This window comes from Hetaerina americana, unplaced genomic scaffold, assembly GCF_022747635.1.
Source record: "Hetaerina americana unplaced genomic scaffold, ioHetAmer1.1.p SCAF_11, whole genome shotgun sequence".
Classification (NCBI taxonomy): Eukaryota; Metazoa; Arthropoda; class Insecta; order Odonata; family Calopterygidae; genus Hetaerina; species Hetaerina americana.
The window spans coordinates 22575464-22594389 of NW_027286181.1; positions in this window are offsets into that span (position 1 = coordinate 22575464).

The window sequence follows — 18926 nt, forward strand, 5'->3', positions numbered from 1 at the left end:
CAGAGAGAGGGAAATGGATCGGCGAAAGCACCGGTCCAAAAAAAAAATGCTGTGCTCCGTCACCATCAACTTATCCCGAAAGCGAACGGTATCGTAAACCTTCCTTTTAACTTTTCTGATTTCACGAACTTCGCGTGTTTACGCTAAAATATTTGACAGCCCCGTCCCAACTCCCTCCCTACCCCCTTCCATTCCCCCCATCTCCCTTTGCACTCACTTCGAAAGCAATTTACGACCCATCGCCTCACTCCATTGAGTCAGGAGTTCCACGTCCAGCCAGCCGCCTTCCCGCATTCAATTGTACGCCCAGTAAAGCCTTCGGTCCCTTCATCCCCCCCCCTCACTTCCGCCCTCTCACCCGCCAGTCTTCCAATGCCCCCTCCGGCAAAGACTCCCCTCCCCCTTTCCACTTTTCCACACGCCCTCCAGTCACCTCCGCACTCTTCTCCTTGGGTCACTTCCCCTCACGGTGCTTTCCCCGATAGCAGTTGGACGCAGCTGATCGGTATGTGGAATAACTTCCCTTCCCACCCTCTCCTCGTCCGCTAGCAATTTCGATCCGGGAGGGTATATACTTAACATCTGGGACCTGCTTCTTTCCATCGAGTCATTCGTTCCCAGCGAAAAGCAGCTTTTCTTGTCATTTTTTTATATATTTTTTCCCACACCTCGCGGCCCCTTTCCGCTCGTGCGGCAAATCAGTGTTTATGGTGGAAGTGTGACAACAATGGGCACCATTTGATTCGATACCCATCGATGAGAGAGTTATGGAATCGTGGGGACCCCATTAGATCGCGTATTCCATACATTTTCGACCGACGCAACGGGTACCTGTCAAATGAAATGGCACCCATTGTTATCGAATTCCCCACCGTATTCCGCGCTAGAAAGGATGGTGGAGAACATGGCGTGAGATATCTAACAACGAGAGAACCTTTTCACTTAGGGAAAATTTTCAGCTCTTAATTTACAGAATCATGTCCCTTTTGGACGGTCAGTGTGTACGAGTACTTTGAAAACAGTGGTGTTGACGAGATGGTTCCAACTGCAGGATTTCGGAATTCTCAAGTGAGTGGCGTTTACGATATTTCATATTAATGCAGCTAAGTTTTTTTATGAAACGGCAGGCATCATAAATATGCCTTTGCCTGAAAAATAATATGAAGGTCTCGGTTATCTTGATCTTCCCACGGATGATTCGCAGCCATGGCGATATCGAACCCAAGAAACCGAATTTAGTCACTTAAAGACAAAAATTTAGTGATTTAACTAATTCTTGCAAGGTGTGTCTAGGCGTGTATGTTTGCAAGTGTACTAGAGTTTTTGTATGCGAACAAATATACATTCGAAATCATGCCTAAACTAATATTTGTTCATTTATGACTAATTCTCTATCAACTCTGCCACACGTCCTTGCGGCGGCTTGCGGGGTATTTTGCAGATGAAGATGTAATTAATGGCGATTTCCTTCTATCTGGGCGCGTTTGCCTCTGAGCGAAACACTGACATTAGCTAAACAATGTTTATTCTCAAAATTTCTAATTCGAATACTCATAGTATGCATGTTACTGCGGATGTAATGGGGGATTCCCAAAGAGTTTGAAAGGCGTACTTTACAGCACTCGAAACGATGAAACTATCGCGCGGAAATTCTCAGACCAATTCTGCAAAACTGTGGCAGGATAAATTGATTCGCTACAGAATATATTTTAAACCTATTTCAATAATAAATTTGAACTAATGTCTTATTTTTATTTCTATTTTTTAAATAATTGATCACACATTTTGTTTATTTTTTCGCTGAAATATTAATTAGCTGGATGATGCCATTTCAATTAAGATGGTGTCAGAATTTTGTATGTGATTAAAAAGAATATTAATGCCATTTGGGCTGCCATTAGCTTTATGAAAATGAAAAGATTCCAATGGTCTTGTATTTCCCAAGTATTATTGGTCCTGATACCTAATTATTATTACTATTTTTAATTGGTAGTCTATCATTTAAGGTAGATTTTGGATGGTAAAAAACATAACACCCCTACATATCTTAGCTTCGTCCAAAAGAAAAGCCCCGTTTACGTTGCTTTTCATGTATTCCACTCAGAACTATTGCTTTCTATTGGCTAATTGGCTAACTAAAGTTTGAATATCCTTATATCGAACTTATTTCCAATTACGAGTACTTTCACTCTTGTTTCCGCCCATGCCTCCTTTAGCATTACCCATTACCTGCATGTATATAATCTATTAAAAAGGGTACCTATTTAGCTAGCTGTAAAATAGAATTTGAATATTTTATTTGAAAGTCCCCAGGATATCACCAACATTATTGCGACATGATTTTATATCCCGAAGAAGCCATTTTGCATCACGTGACCGGGTTTTCTCTATTACTTCCATGAATATCTTCGATCGTTGGTATAATGCAATCATATTATTTGAATCGAGATATTCGGATATCCTTTTCAACACAATATGACATTTTGTTAATAAAATTTTAATACGAGTTCTAATAATCAATTTAAATCCTTGTTGAGCGAAATCGCTCATGATCTATTTCTGGCGACATGAGTTGACGAACTAGGGGTGAGTCTCTTCGTAGGGGTGAGCAGAGCAATCTAGAAGTAGAGAGCTACTGTAGCAGCGATATACGAAGAAGGAGTTACCGTTACAGTAGATACCGTTTTCGTAGCGGCTGGAATGCTGCACATGCCCTACGAAATACCTTCCAGTGTGGCAGATACAAAAAAACTCCATATCTTGCAGTCATATTTTAAAATTGCTTCTCCGATATTTTTATCGATTTTCCGTTCACCTCCCGGATGTCATTATCGTTGCGTGTATCGGCCGCGTGTAAACTCGTCCCACATTGCAAACACTTCCTCTCAATCCCTTGGAAGTCAACCTCTATTTTTGCACCTCATTTCCTTTGGGGCCTCCTCTCATCCCTTCTCACAGAAGTCTTTCACTCCTCCAAAAAAAGTTATCACTCGAAAAGCCTCTCAACCTCCTCTCTCTTTCTCCCCCTTCCCACTCTCCACACTTCAGCACTCCCATCAGAAATTCTCTCCGGATTTTCCCTCATAGAAGCGAGGCCTTCACGTACCAAGAGCGTAGTGTAGATTAGTATGGTAAACCGCAAGGAGGAGTCCCTTCCAGGAAACTTAATCATGTGGGATTCTACTATGTAGATAACATCGGCGGTAGGCGGGCAGCTTTTTGTTTGCCCACGAAGCAATTAGTAGGCTCTGAAGAGAGATACCCATATACCCCTCCTCTTACAATCTCTCCTCTCCACCCACACGATTTCGGGGTTGAGACTGACCATTGGGTTTCTCAGAAGTTGTGAATGCCGTAGAAGTCGATCAAATTACGGATGCACGATTTTTAGTGTTATAGTGAAAAACTGGAAAGGTATTGCCGTAGATGGAAATGTTTCGTGGAACCTAAAAGGTCTCCGTCATACAAAAGGATTTGGGTAAATTTTTTTCTGGCATATGACGAGTGTAAAGAATTCATTGATTTTTCATCAGTTTTGTGCTGACGACGTTTCGATGGATGGCTGTGCAATCAATTTCGATGAAGTCAATCAACGTGTGCGTGCGTTCGCTTCGATCCAACTCTATCATCCTCAAGACTGGACACGATGGCAGCAGAATACCTGATCGGGTGATAACACCTGAAATAATTATGCTGTCTCAGTGCGCTAATGAGAAAATATTAAAAGTGGAATAGATGAATTAAATTTAATAATTTTACAAAAGGTAATCGAAAGGACTGATAAATGGGACGCTCCTGAACAAATGGATATCCAACTATTGTTAAATGATAAATAGCAACGCCATAACTTATAATCTTTGGTAATAATATAGAAAACAAGTGGGGTGAACCAAGAACAACAGTGTATGGAAATTTATTTTGCTAAGTATTGCTAAACTTGACTTAATCAGTTCACGCATTAAAGTTGTCAAACATTGTTCTCCCACCGCCATCTTGAAAAAGGTGGCCAAACGGAATGTTTTGATTCATCAATTTACCTAATTAACATTTAAGCTCCTTGTTTTCACAAAAAGATTAGTTTGGTCCAGAAAATATATGATTTCACTGAAATTATGTTGATTTTTAAATGTATTACTATTTAAACTATTTCCAAACTACCGCATGACAGCCGAAAGATAAATATAACACTCCTGATGGTGCAAAAAATCAAGTTTTTGCTTCTTTCTTTAAACTCAGTCAAATATCTACAATTCAAGAACTTATTAAATGGAAGTTTCTTCTTAAATAAAAACTGCACAAATCATTTTTTAAAACTTATAGTTTTGATAGATAAAAATTTTTTTAAACTTGCAATTAAAATTAGTTCGTTCTTTCATATTTTTTAAATCTGCTATTCAGATTTATTTTTAACTCGTACTCAATTATAATATGTGTTATAGTCCTAAAAAATATCTGAAATTCAAGAACTTATTAAATGTAAGTTTCTTCTTAAATAAAAACTATACAAATCATTTTAAAAAATTTATAGTTTTGATAGATACAAATTTTGTTAAACTTGTAATTAAAATTAGTTCGTTCTTTCATATTTTTTAAATCTGCTATTCAGATTTATTTTTAGCTCGTACTCTATTATAATATATGTTAAAGTCCTAAAAAAATAAGGGTCTGAAATCCCTGCCTCTTTGATTCATTGATGAGCATTTCAAATGCTCAGAAAATATGGAAAAATGTCATTACACAAAATTTTTTACCACAATCGATTTTCTCAAAGGTGGCATTTGATATGGAAAAGAATTTTGAAATGATTTAAGCAGCCAATATATTTACTGTTTAATTGACGCGGGGTGGCCTATTCACAAATTGCAAACCCTATCTCTTGAAATGGAAGCCCAAAACTATGAAGTTTTCCTTCGACATTTTTTCTGCAACGCTCAGTTTTTACAAGAATCAGGAGTTGAACAACTTTCAAACTTTAGACATTATTAAATGTCGTCACGCCGCAGATAATAGGATATTTTTTGCTCATCTAAAGTCTCAGATTCAACTCCAATTCATTCACATCAACTTCCCTAAGTACTGCATATCAAAATCAGTTTTAACGCCAGCAGGCTTTATTTCTTCTGCAAAATTTAATTAGAAACGATAGCTCTAGGAACTCGAGAGCGGGGTTGCGAGAAAGGAAATTAAATTAATTTTCTTAAATTTGTCATCAAATTATGTTTCCAAATCCATATTGCTAGAATTTCATGTAAAATATTTTCTGGAATTAGAAGTTTATTTGAAGAACGTCACCCGTCATTGTTAAAGAACAGACAAGGCTCGTATAGGATCCAACAATATTAATATATAAATCTACAGACCAGTCATGGACGTATCAATAATATGTTATGAATAAAAGCTAGGTAACAAAATATAAAATTCTGATAATTTAAAAAATATTGATAAAAAATATTCATGGATGGAGTTTCTTTAAATAAAATACTATTTAGCATTGTAAAGTTGTATTTTTGCATCCCAAGCATGAATAGCGGTGGAGTGAATTAAATGAGAGTAGTCAGGGGCTTGAAATTATCCCTATTAACTATATATATTCATAATGTTCACTTTTAATACTCAACTATTAGTTCGAGGAACTATCTGGGATTCTTTAAGAGATCATCACCTCATAAAAAAACAGATTGTGTATTTATTTATCATAGGTAATCTACCGGTAGGTTTTGGATGGACATAACTACTTAATTAATGTATTGTTTCTCCTAACAAAATGCAACCCAACATCCTACTATACAACAAGCCCCTCTTCATCTCCGCATCCTTTTTTCCTCCCTCCGTTCCATCCAACTTTCGTATCCTTTCTGCCCCTTCGTCATTTGCCTTACATTCTCCTATTATATTCTTCAACATCAACATGCTTTCCAACCATTTCCAGTCTCCTTATGATTTATCCCAAAAATTCCCTCTCCTTTTCCCTTATAACCAGCACTTCATTATTTGTTTCCCTTTCTGCCCATTTAACCTCAGCCATTCTTCTCTAAAGCCACATTTCAAAAGCCTCCAATCCACGCAGATCATCCTGCGTCGGTGACCATGTGTTTGTGCCTTACATAACTAAACTCCATACCGAGATTTTAGGGAGGTTTTTTTAACTTCCCTACTCAACGTAACTGTCATCGATTTCCTCTTCCTCGTGAAAGCTTCTTTGCTTAACGCAGTTTTTCTCCTAATGTCCCAACTACTTTGACCATTTTGGTCCAAAACACTTCTGAGATAGATAAACTTCCACTTTCTCAAGTTTATGAGTTCCTATTTTAATGCTTAACTTAGCTGTTATCTTTATCGAAAACCGTGTAATCTTTGCTTTTTTACATTTTTTCTCATCCCATTACTATCGCACTGACTTTCCAATGCATCCAGCATTGCTTGCAACCCCTTGGCTGACTGGCAAAGTTAAATCCCTACTACTTTGACCATGTTGGTCCAAAATACCTCCGACATATGTGAACTGTTCGGCCACCTCTAGTTATATCCCTTCTATTTGAATGTTTAATTTAACCTTTTTCTTTCCATAAAACGTCATAACCTTTGTTTTATTTATATTTATTCTCATCCCATATCTATCGCACTGAATTTCCAATTCACTCAGCAATGCTTGCAACCCCTTGGCTGACTGACAAACTAGAGCTTGGTCATCAGCAAACCTGATTTTACAAATTCCCCTCCAACTTTCTTTCATACCTCCAGTTCTTCCCATGCCTCTTTAATCATTTCCTCCGCATACCCGTTCAACAGCGACGGTGATAATGGGCAACCCTGCCTTACACCCCTTCCTAACACTGCCCATCCTGGCTCCCCGTTTCCCACCCGCACCTGAGCAGTCTGAGACATGTACAGGTTGCGGATTAGCCTCCTTTCCCTCCAATCTATTCCTATTTTCTGCAGAATACTCATAAGTTTTTCCCAATTCACTCTATCAAACGCTTTTTCGAAATCTACGAAACAGGCAAATACCTCCTGGTTGTGTTCTATATTCCTCTCGATTAATAATCTCATTACTGCAATGGCATCACGCGTACCTCTCCCCTTCCCAAACCCAAACTGATCATTCCCTAAGTATTCATTTTCCCTACTATCTATCCTTTATTTATGATCCTGAGAACAACTTTAGCTGCGTGGGATATCAAACTTACTGTCCTGTAGTCCTCACATGATGTAGCATTTACCTTTTTTGGAATAGGAACTAAAACTGATCTCACCAAGTCTTCCGGCCAGATTCCTTCCTCATAAATACTACGAATCAGCCCATATAGCCTCTTCCTGCCACATTTTCCTAAATATTTCAATAGTACCGCGGGAATGTTATCCACCCCCACGGCCTTATTTAGTTTCATCTCCCTTAATACCCTTTCTATCTCATCCTCGAGTATGCCTGGACCTAAGCTATCTTCCTCTACGTCATGATCATTTTCTATGTCTAACTTTGTTGGTCCAAGTTCTTTACCATACAGTTCTTCTAAATACTCCTTCCATCTCTCTTGGATCTTTCCTGTGCCAACTATTACCTTACCCGCCTTATCTCTAACTGTTAGCATAGATCTCCCTTTCTTACTTCCCGATAAAGATATAACTCTTGAATCTTTTCTGCGTCAACTAATATCTTTCTCGACTTATCTCTTACTGTTAGATGCAACAATTTTAGAGTGTAAAAATCATTCGCCTTTACCGGGATTTGAACCCCGATTCCTCAATGTTCGGTCGAGAGCTTTAGCCAGTTAAGCAATCGAGGCATCCTCTTGAACTCTGAAATTTTGGAATTCTTTCGAATTTGTCTCACTGTTAGCACAGATCTTATCTTTATACAGTACTTCCCGATAGTGTTTTAACCTTCTGGAATAACGCACCAATTTCACCCTTCCTAAGTAAAATTTCTACATCCTCGCACTGCGTCTTCTACCATATTTCTTTTTATCCACTTGTTACCCGTCTCAATTTATTATCTAACCATTTATGCTTCCCTCTGCCTAACTCTGTGTTTACATTCTTTCATTTCCTTCATTCATCTATCTTTCTAATCATCTCGTCCATCATCCCTATTTTCCTTACCCTTTTCCTATGAAGAGTTCCCAAATGTATCTTTTGTGGCTTTCGATATCCCTTTCTTGATATATTCCCATTTTTCCTCAATAGTACTCAACTCCTCACTCATGATTTTCTTCACAACCTGCTGATATTCCTTCCTTTTCAATCCATTATCCTTCTACATTCCATTTCCTAACCCATATCCCTTTCCTTATCTTTATGAATCGGGCCCTATACATCATAACAACTATACGGTGATCAGAGTCTGCATCCGCTCCCGGGAAATTGTGCGAATCGATCACGCTGTTCCTTAGTCATCATACAGTGTGACTGTTACATTTCTGAATACTTGACATTTTTTATACATGCCTACGCCTATTGCGTTTTTTAAACCAATTCTTTGTGATAATTAATCCCTGTATCCTTCAGAACTCCATTGCTTTCTCCCCGCGGTCATTCTTCGTGCCTAAACCGTAGTCGCCCACCTCGTCACCATCACTTCCTTCGCCTACCATCGCATTCCACTCACCCATCACTATCAAATGTTTCCCTGCAGGAACACAGGTGATTATGTCCTCTAACTGATCATATACCCTATCGTCTTCTTCGTACTTATGATTGCTTGGTGGCATGTATACCTGAGCAATAACCAAGTTCATCGGTTCTGTATTTACCTTTGCTAGTAGTACTCTATCAGTTGCTTGCTCTATGTTGACTACGCTTTATATTCAATGCACTTTTTGTTATATATAATGGCAGCCCCTTGCTGGCTCTCGCCTCCTCTACTGTATATTACTCTATAACTATCACTCCTGTATTCCTCGCAATCTTTCCATATCACCTCGCATAGGCCTAAAATATCTATATTTCCTATTTCTATCATTTGCTTTATATTCTCTAATTTTCCTGTCCTTAACATTTTCCCATCGTTCCAAGTTTCTATTCTAACTGATTCGGTCTTCTTCTTCTGTGTCTTCTGTCCTGCTGCTCGGTTTTCCTTTGCAAGGTTTTCGTGATATGGTGACCCTGCCTCTTTGCCGCTTTGCCTCTACCGCTGCCGGGTATGACACAGGGTGATTGGGCCGATTCCCGTAGTTGCCTGGACTCATTTTCTCTATGCAGTCCATTATGAAAATCTTGGGATTAACGATTGAGGTGGTTTCCCGTTGCCTTCCTCAATAGACTTTTTTACGTGACACTCAATGGCCAACCCACCGGGGTCAGACGCCTTTGCAGCCGCTTCACTGAGGAACAGGCGTTGCTTGGGTGACCTTTCGTCTGGCACCTAACCTTCAACCTATCTGGCATGGGTGCCCCTACCGGGAACAATTATCATTGCTCCCGCCAGTACGGCTCTAGGGTACACCGGAACACACAAGTTCTTCCACCAAGTCAAGGTTCTAGTCAATATAAGGGAAAAAAGAGATTGAAAATTCTTCCCGTTCAAATGAAGATACACATAAGGAGTCAAAAAAGATACGCGTAAGAAGTCAAAAAAAGAAAAAATCAAGAAGTCAGAATTCTTTCTGTTTCAATAAAAATACCTCGCCAAAGTCACCATCATTCACGACAAATAAATAAAATCAGTCGTAATTTCGTGGAAATTAGATACAAGAGGTTAAACTAATGGTACTAATTTTTTATTCCAAAAACCTGTATATCAACCCTCAATTGTCACATTCAGGTGTGATCAAATGCCGAAATTCTGCATATGCATGAATCCGGGCCACGAAAATAAGACAATTTGGAGACTAGTACTTAGTAGTAATTGTCTCCAAAGTAGTAGCAGTACTTATAGTACTTAGTTTGTGCATACGTTGATACGTTGAGTTCGTTCACAATCACTCAATCACTCAAGAGTGTTATACCTTTCAAATCGCTCTCGATTCAAAAACTCGCATATTGCATTTTTGTCTGTAGAGGCCTGCTTGGCAGGCAAAACACCTGGTGTCAGGTTTTATCTAGGCACTTAACTACTCCCGCTACTTATTTTCTTGCTTTTTGTTTGTATTTGTATGATTGACGGGCCCCTGGCATAGGAGGAATCCTTGTGAACTCTAAATGAGTGAGTGAGTAAGATTAACAAAGTTCTAATAAAAAACTTGTACACCCGAGTGATTGAGTGATTGCGCGCTTATGTAAATCCTTTCTGTTTCGTTTTGTTATTTCCGTGTGATTGACGGGTCAATGGCATAGGAGAAATCCTTGTTAACCCCATAAGAGTGAGAACGTGTGATTCGCAAAGGCCCCTGTTTCTGAACATACCCGAGTGATTGAGTGAATGAGTGAGAACTTGTGTCCATCTGTTTTATTTGTTTTCGTGTGATAGACGAGTCCCTTGGGTAGGAGGAATCCTTGTAAATCCTGAACGAGTGAGTCAGTGCGATTCACAAAGGTCTAACACACCCGAGTGATTGAGCGATTGCGAACGTGACCTTGGACTTTTTGCTTTCCGATTTTTATTTCAATTGTTTTTCATTCCTGTGTGAGTACAACGGGTCCATGACATAGGAGATACCCTTGCAAACCCTAAGTGTGTGTGTGTGAATGCGATTCACGAGAGTGACTGCTATTCCTTAACACACCCTAGTGATCGAGTGGTTGTAAGTTTGTTTTATTATTCATTAATTTTGCTTTTCTGGGGGTAATTGAGGTATGCGTAGGTCACTATTTCCCAAACACACCCAAGTGGCCTAGTGCGTGTTCCCTATCTTTCCCCTCACTTGTAACTTTGTTTTTACCTCCCCCTTTTCAAACCTAGTGCCAAACAATTTTACGGTCTCGGCTATTTCGTTTTTCATTCTTTCTTCGTGTCTTATACCGGCCTTCATATCATCTAAAATGTCTAATCTCTTCATTTCATTAACCCGCTTTACCAAGCTATCTCTCCTTCCCCGTTCTCCACAATTCCTCACTACCTCTCAATTTTTCCTCCAATCCCTTTGCCCCTTGGCTTTGGATTATTCACCACCAACTTCCTCTCTTCTTCTTCCATATTTAAAACTTCGTCGTTAATTTTCCATTCCATCCCTCTCACTGTCTCCATTCCGTTCCATGTCCACATGTCAAAAGTTTCCAATCTCCGCTCATCCTCTTTTCTAAAAAAAATAAGTTTCTGATTCATACGACGAGTGCTATGCTCCATATTAAATTTTTACTTACAATTTCCTTACACTTTACTTACAATTTCATATCATCTTTTCGTAACTAGCATCAATTCGCTTCTTCTTGCAACTATTCTTTAGCCTAACGCTGTTATCTTCTTAATGTTCCGTTTTTCTAAAGCGTAATATCCAATTAACCGAACTACTCCTTTTTCCCTAATTTAATCCACCTTAGTTTAGCGTTGAATTAATCCTTCCTGTCTCGAGCGGGCCGCAGGACTTTTTGGTTCTCTAGGGACTAATCTCATCCCTTATTTCTCATGTCGTTTACGTTAAGAACTCAACAATAAATGCTATCTCTTGGCTGCCTGACTAACTATTGATTTGATCATCTGCAAACCTTGCTGCCCACTTTCATTTCAAGCTCTAGTAAATTTTTCATTCATGCATGTAATAATTTTCATATTAATGTGTAACACGTTTATAATGAGGACTGCGACGAGAAATTTTTTCCTTGAATTTTGCTTATTTTATCCTCTTATGCATCAAACCTCAGCAGAATCCTAGCAGCGGTAAATATACCCCCAGTGGTGGCTGTTGGTTGCGGTAAGGGTCTGGCGGATTTTGGTTCTTCTTTATTCTCTCATCCGCCTTCCTATCATCTCTCTTTTGACCCATGTGTTCTTATTTCGCGTAGTTTTTATTTTTCCTACTCTTTTCCCCTCTGGTCAATTATTCCATTTTTCAGGTTCACCCACCTTCCCTCAGCAGTTTTCATGCCTTCATCCTCAGATATTTTTCTATTTTTTTTATATTTCTCCCTTAATATTCCCACAAAATCTTCGGAATTTGACTTTTGCACTTAAACATAATAAAAAGGCTAAATATAATCCTTTCGAACTTAATTTTCATTTTATTACCACTGGATTTTGATCCGATTTTACTGCTCGGAAGCTGAAGTACTTGGTGGTGTTCATTAATCTAATCTAAGCCTGGCGAAGCCTGTCTCTCTCAGAATTTTTCATGAGTACCAACGCTTGTGACGTCGTTAATAAATACCCTTATTATCATACACTTTTCCCTGCAAAACTCGATTTCTTTTACTTCGTGATTATTTCTAGTCCCGAAACCATACTCTCCCACCTCTCTCCGATCCTTACTTTCGCCTAGCACTGCATTTTTTAATTCCAAATCGGAGGTTTGGAACGCAGCATCCCATATTAGGTACTTTCTTCCGGGTGTGGTCCCAACTAATTCTTCTAATTGATCATACAAACCATCCTCGTGATGCTCACTCTCATCACCCTCGTCTGTACACCTGTAAGTATTACTACTAGAATATTTGTGTCTGGTTTGAAATCTACCAATAAAACTCTATCACTCACCTGATCTATGTTTACCACCCTTCTCTCGAATTTCTCAGTTAGTACTACAGCAACTCAATGCTGACTCTCCTCCATCCTTCAACCTAAATTACTCCGTAAATATCACTCCAGTCATCCCCATTCTCTCTCCAACTCTTCCTTACACAAGCCGAATTTGTCTGCATTTCTCGCTTGATTTTTTCCTACTTTGCTACCCTTAAAATCTACCTTATAATCCATGTCCATGTCACAACCATTGTGGTCCTCACCTGAGTCCTCTTTTCCTCTGCTCTCAGCTCAGCTGAGCAAGGATTTCTATTTATAATGAGCTCAAGGGCCTTTCATTCCCCACTGATGAGCTCAACACTGCCTAACGCATTTACTATTTGTTTGTAAGAATCCATGTTATTTCCATGGAAAAATAGTTAACGCGGTTTCCTAAAGAGTATTTTCAGCATGATATTATTATTTTAAATTAGCACCAAACTGGTTCAGATGCCTTTGCAAGCCATCTAACTGAGGAACAGACACTATGAACTACCTTTAGTCTGGCTTCTACCAGTTGATATACTTGGCATGGCTATATCAACTGGTAGAGCAGGAGCAATCATAATGCATCTTCCAGTACAGTTGCTGAGATTATCAGAATGTATAAGCATTTCCACCACATTAATGTGTAGCCCATGGAAGGCGGAGTCTCTTTCATAAGCTCATCCAGTAAACAGGGTCCATCCCAAATATAGGTCGCAAAAATCCTGGAAAAAAATGCATTGCAGGTAAAAGTACAAATTATTAAAATTCTTCAAAATATCACCCTTGAGCATTGACCCATCTATACAGATGCCTCTCCCAGTTGTGGTACACTTCTTGGAAGGCATCAACAAGAACCTAATTAAGGCATCTTATCACAGAATCTTTGACATTATCCAGTGTTCCAAAATGGTTAGCTTGGAAGCTCCTTTTTTAATCTATGAACAAAAAAAATCCAAAGGTCACATTGGGGCTGCAGGGCGGCTAGGACATCACTGCCACCTTGCTCTTGGCCAGGTTCTCAGTCATGAGGGAGGTGGTGTTGGACAATACAGCCTCCAGTTGGCAAAGATGAATATAAGCAGTACATATATCCCAATCAAACTATTGCCCACAGTTGCACTGCCTAATTGCAAGCCATTGCTGTGGACAGCAATGGCTCAACCACAGATGCAATGTATAACTTACCATACTTTGCCAATATTTAAATACTCTCTGAGAATTACTGTATATATTTACATTTCAAATAGCCCACATCAATGTATCGTTTAATTATGAACTCCTTCAATGTATTAACATGAAATTATTTTATCTACTCCTAATATTTGTTTGGAAATTAGCTTTTAGTTTTAATTTTTATGACTCTAATACATGCTTCAGACTGCACAGGTGTATATGGTGAATGGCGAGTCAGGATGAGTGGTATTATGCAGGGTAGTAGCACAAGGAGGATCATAATCACCTGTTGTTTTTAAAATATATGTAGAGAAAATGGTAAAGGAAGCCTGGGAAGATCTAGAGGATTGAATAAAAGCAGGTGTGGCACTTTTCAAGTTGGTTATATTTGCAGATGATCAAGTATTTATCAGCCAGTCTACCAAAGGGTTACAACGTTACTTAGCCAACTGCAAAATCAGTGTCATTGGTATGGGCTGATAATTAGTCATAAGAGAATGCAGGAGTTAAGATTATCAAGAGATTGGAAGTGTAAGGCAAATATTAAAGCTGGGGGTTCCCTTGCTTGGAATGCATTTCAATATAGATCTAAGGAAGTCTTCTGGCCATATTTCTCCCTCATAAAAGCAGCAAATGATCCCAAAAAACTCTTTCATCCATGTTTCCCTAAACACTTGAATGGTTCTGCAGGGATGTTATCTAATTGTACTCCCACAGCCTAATCCAATTTCATTACTTTTAATAACCTTTTCTTTCTCACTAGTAAGTTTCTTAGGTCCTAAGGTTTTCTTTTTAACAAAATATTCCCTTTCTAAATCCAAATTTATAGGTTTATTATCTCTACCACTTAGTTCCTCCTCTTAAACTTGTCAGAACCTCTTCTGCTTTGATTAATGTGGTTACCCAAACATCTCTAATAGTTAACATGCATTTTCCTTTCTAAAAATTCTGACGATGCTGTCACCTGTCTGTACAGTATGGTCATTTTATCATATCTTTGTGAACTAATCATATCACCATTCTACTTTTTTCAACTTTGTGATCCAAATCCATATATTTTACTGGGAAATTCTGTGAGTTGATCTTGCTAATCCTTAATCTCTGCCAAATTATGATATAATTTTACTAATAGGTATCTCCTGGCACTTTCCTTATGGTTATGTTTCCTACTTCTCTTGAGGTGCTTTAACATGTTTTAGTTTTAATTTAACTGCATATTTACCCTGAAAATCTCTAATAGTTCTCTCCACACTGTCATTCTTTTTTCCTAAACCTTATTCTCCTTACCCACTCCCATGACACCCTTCTCTTACTACTTCATTCCAGTTAACATATGGGCTTTCCTCCAAATATATTCACAATCATTTCATCTAACTGATTGTATACACCCACCACTTCTTCTACTCCATGACTGCTTGTTCAAATGTACCCCTAATAGTGTTTTTGACATGACATAATCAGTCTGAAACAGCTCCTGTACTTTGATCAGATGACTTTGCAGCCACTGCACTAAAGAACAGATGCTGTGTAGGCTACCTTTCATCTATCTCAGAATCTTCAATTCTTCTGGTATGGCCGTGCCTCCAAGAAGTAATTATCATTGCACCTGCCAGCATAGATTTAGGGTACACCAGAATGTCCAAGCCTTTCCACCTTGCCAAGATGGTAGTCAGTAGGGAGGGAGGTGGACATTACATATTCCAAAATATATTGGGAAATATGAGAATCATGAGTTTCATTAGATATCTTTTCATAGTTCAGATAGCACAAGCTAGGGTGAAAAATGGAGTATCATAAACTGTGATGATAGCCATATGAGTAACACTATTTTGTATGAAATCGCCCGTCTTCTACCACCACATACTCCTGTGCCATTCCTTCGACGTGTTCCCCCTCCCTCCTCCAACCATCATACTGGTATTGGTGACTAAATCAAAAATTCTCATTAAATACCACAAAAGTCTTTTTACTGACTTTTCATTGGACTATTCATATTAGATTAACTAAAAATGATATTCCTGTATTAATACAACAATTGTTAATTCAATGAGGTAATATTATTACTCTTATATGCGAGGTGCCCTATGTTATTAATTTCTGGTTTTTCAAATAATATTGTAACTCAAGAAAACTGGAAGATTTCTGCAATACCAGCTCACCATAAGAATTAGGATTTCAAAGAACATCCTCACAAGTGCACAGACAAAAAATATCAACTTTATAGTTTCAACTAAATTTTGAGGAGTTTTAGATCCATCCCTGAATGGTTTTGCCTCAAAATGAACATACATGAAATTGCTCCTAGCTACCTAGGACGAGAGCCAAATGCAGGATTTACTTTTATGGTGATGAGGAGAGGCATCCTGATTTAAATTTCAAGTGAGGTGGGAGAGAAGACTGAATTGCGTAATAATGAAAAGGTTAAAGTTTTGTTCAAATCAAAGTTATTTTTTGGGGTTGGAGAATTTTAAATAGTTCATTGGGATCAACTACAGACCAATAGCCGTCCAAAATACATTTGCTAAAATATTCGAAAAAGCCATGTATATGCAAATAATATCTTATCTCGAAAAAAACTTCCTACTTTCAAATTCTCAGCATGGATTTAGATCTGAAAGGTCTACCACAACTGCCATATGTCAGGCAATCGACAGCATACTTAATTCATTAGATGCTAAACGCAAAACTCTTGGAATGTTTTTTGACTTGTCAAAGGCTTTTGATAATGTAAACCACAATAGACTACTAATTAAACTCAATAGGATAGGAATTAGAGGAAGTCCTTTAAACTGGATGAAGTCCTATATTCATAATCGCACTCAGAAAGTAGTGTTATCAGTTGATGGGTCAAAATATTCATCCGAAACATACCAAGTTAACAAAGGTGTACCACAATGCTCAACCCTTGGGCCACTCCTCTTTCTGATTTACATCAATGGCCTACCTAACTGCTAACCAAATAATGATGGAATAATACCAGTGTTGTACGCTGACGACACTAATGTAATAATATCAACACAAACATATCCCAGCCTTGTGGAAAAATCTAAGTCTGTCACACTTGCAATAAACAAGTGGTGTACAGACAACCTTCTAGACTTAAATGTAAATAAAAGTAAAATAGTATACTTTACACGCAATAAGAACATGTCAGATGATCTGCTGGTAAAAATCAATGACCTATCAATTGAGCGTGTGACAGAATGCAAATTTCTAGGTATTTCTCTATGTGCAAATATTTCTTGGGATACGCATGTAAAAGCCCTTCAACACAAGCTCAGTTCAACTTGCTACTTATTAAGACACCTGTATGAAACTACAAGTAAAACTGTACTACTCAATTTGTACTATGGGGAAATTTACTCAAATATAACCTACAGTATAATATTATGGGGATCAGCTGCTATTTCTCAAACCATCTTTAAAAGAAAGCTATTAGAATCATCACCAGGAAACCTCACAATGCTCCATCAAGGCCTATTTTCCGTGAATTAAATTTGCTACCACTCCCATGCATCTACATTATGTTTTTAATTCTATATATAAAAAATAACATCGGCAACTATTCTCTTAACTCTGCCTATCATCATCATTACACCAGAGGCAGGAATGACTTCCATTATGGGAATATAAGAACTAAAGCATTGAAATTAGGACCCAATGAAATGGGCATCAGATTATATAACAAACTACCCAAAAGTATCAAGGATACACAGGGAACTGCTGTATTCAGGCATAAATTAAAAAGATATCTACAGCGCAATATGTTTTACTCGGTTGATGAATATCTCAACAATATTCCCAACCAGTAAGTTCATACTTTTAGTTTCTAGCAATGGTCATGGTCTGATTCATGTTTGTGATCAATGATTTTTCTGAATTTGATATTGTATGCGCATGTTACAGCCGATGTTCATGGGTTTGTACCAAACACTTATGTAACTATGAGCATCTATTCTTTTATGTATCTTAACTGAGCCTGTGTCTTTGCTCCTCATTTGACGTGCCTTATATCATGTACATACTCCACCCACCTGGTATTTTTGTATTGTGATCTCTGGGCAAATAAAAAGTAATAATAATAATAATAACGAAAGAAATATCATATAATGGAAGGTGTCTCAAGCAGAACCATGGCCTCCAGACTTTGTTACTATCTCCTATGATAGGGCTATACTCTTCTTCTTAGTCCATACCAATATTTTTGCTTAATATCTATAAGTCAAGTTCCAATCAGCAATCCTGTTTTAACTCTCTTTTGCAGCCAGAATATATATTCATTAATGTGCTCACTACAATGTCCGTCTTTGTCTTAAATAAAACATAAATCAATGTTGCTCCAAATGCTATAAATTGTTCCTATTTTATTCAATAGGTGTATAGTCATGCTTCCTTTTTCTTAGGAATCTTTATAAGGATTGAGATAGAAATATTTCTATTTCTATCCCAAATTGGTCCTCTGAAATGAAAAAAAAAATTACAAGCTTTTGACTGAGGACAGATTTATCAGCCATAATCCCTGCTTATTAATTACTAACATACCAACCATAATTATTGCCATTATCTCACTAAACCTCTACGTAGTTCCACTGGTATTTTGTCTACTCCCTAATTTCATTTCAATTGCCTTAATGTTTTTTCTATCTCCCTTCCAGTAAGCCCGGACCTTATCTGCCCTCATCCACATCATATTCTCTCTCTATGTCAAACCTTGCTGACCTAATATCTTTACCAGGCAGTTCTTCTACATTTTACTTCCACCTCGCTAAAATCTTTTCTGGTACAACCAATATTTTTCCTAGCTTATCTTTGATTGTTTTCAGAGATAATTTCTTCTTACTTCCTGACAGTGTTTTAACTATCCTGTGTAGCACACCAAGTTCGCCTGCATTTTCCATCATACTTCTTTTGCTCTATTTGTTACCCAACTCCATTCATTAATGAACTCTTTATACTTCCTCCTACCTAACTTCATATTTACATCCTTCCATTTCCTTCTCCTGTCTATCTTTTTGATGATATGATCTGTAATCTATAGTTTTCTTGTCCTGTTCTTACATACAGTTCCTATATTCTTATATATATCAACTTCCTATATAAAAATAGCCTTTATTAAAGGAAATAAATACTTCAACATACGAGGGTCATCCGGAAAGTAGTACCCGTTCGTGCCGCA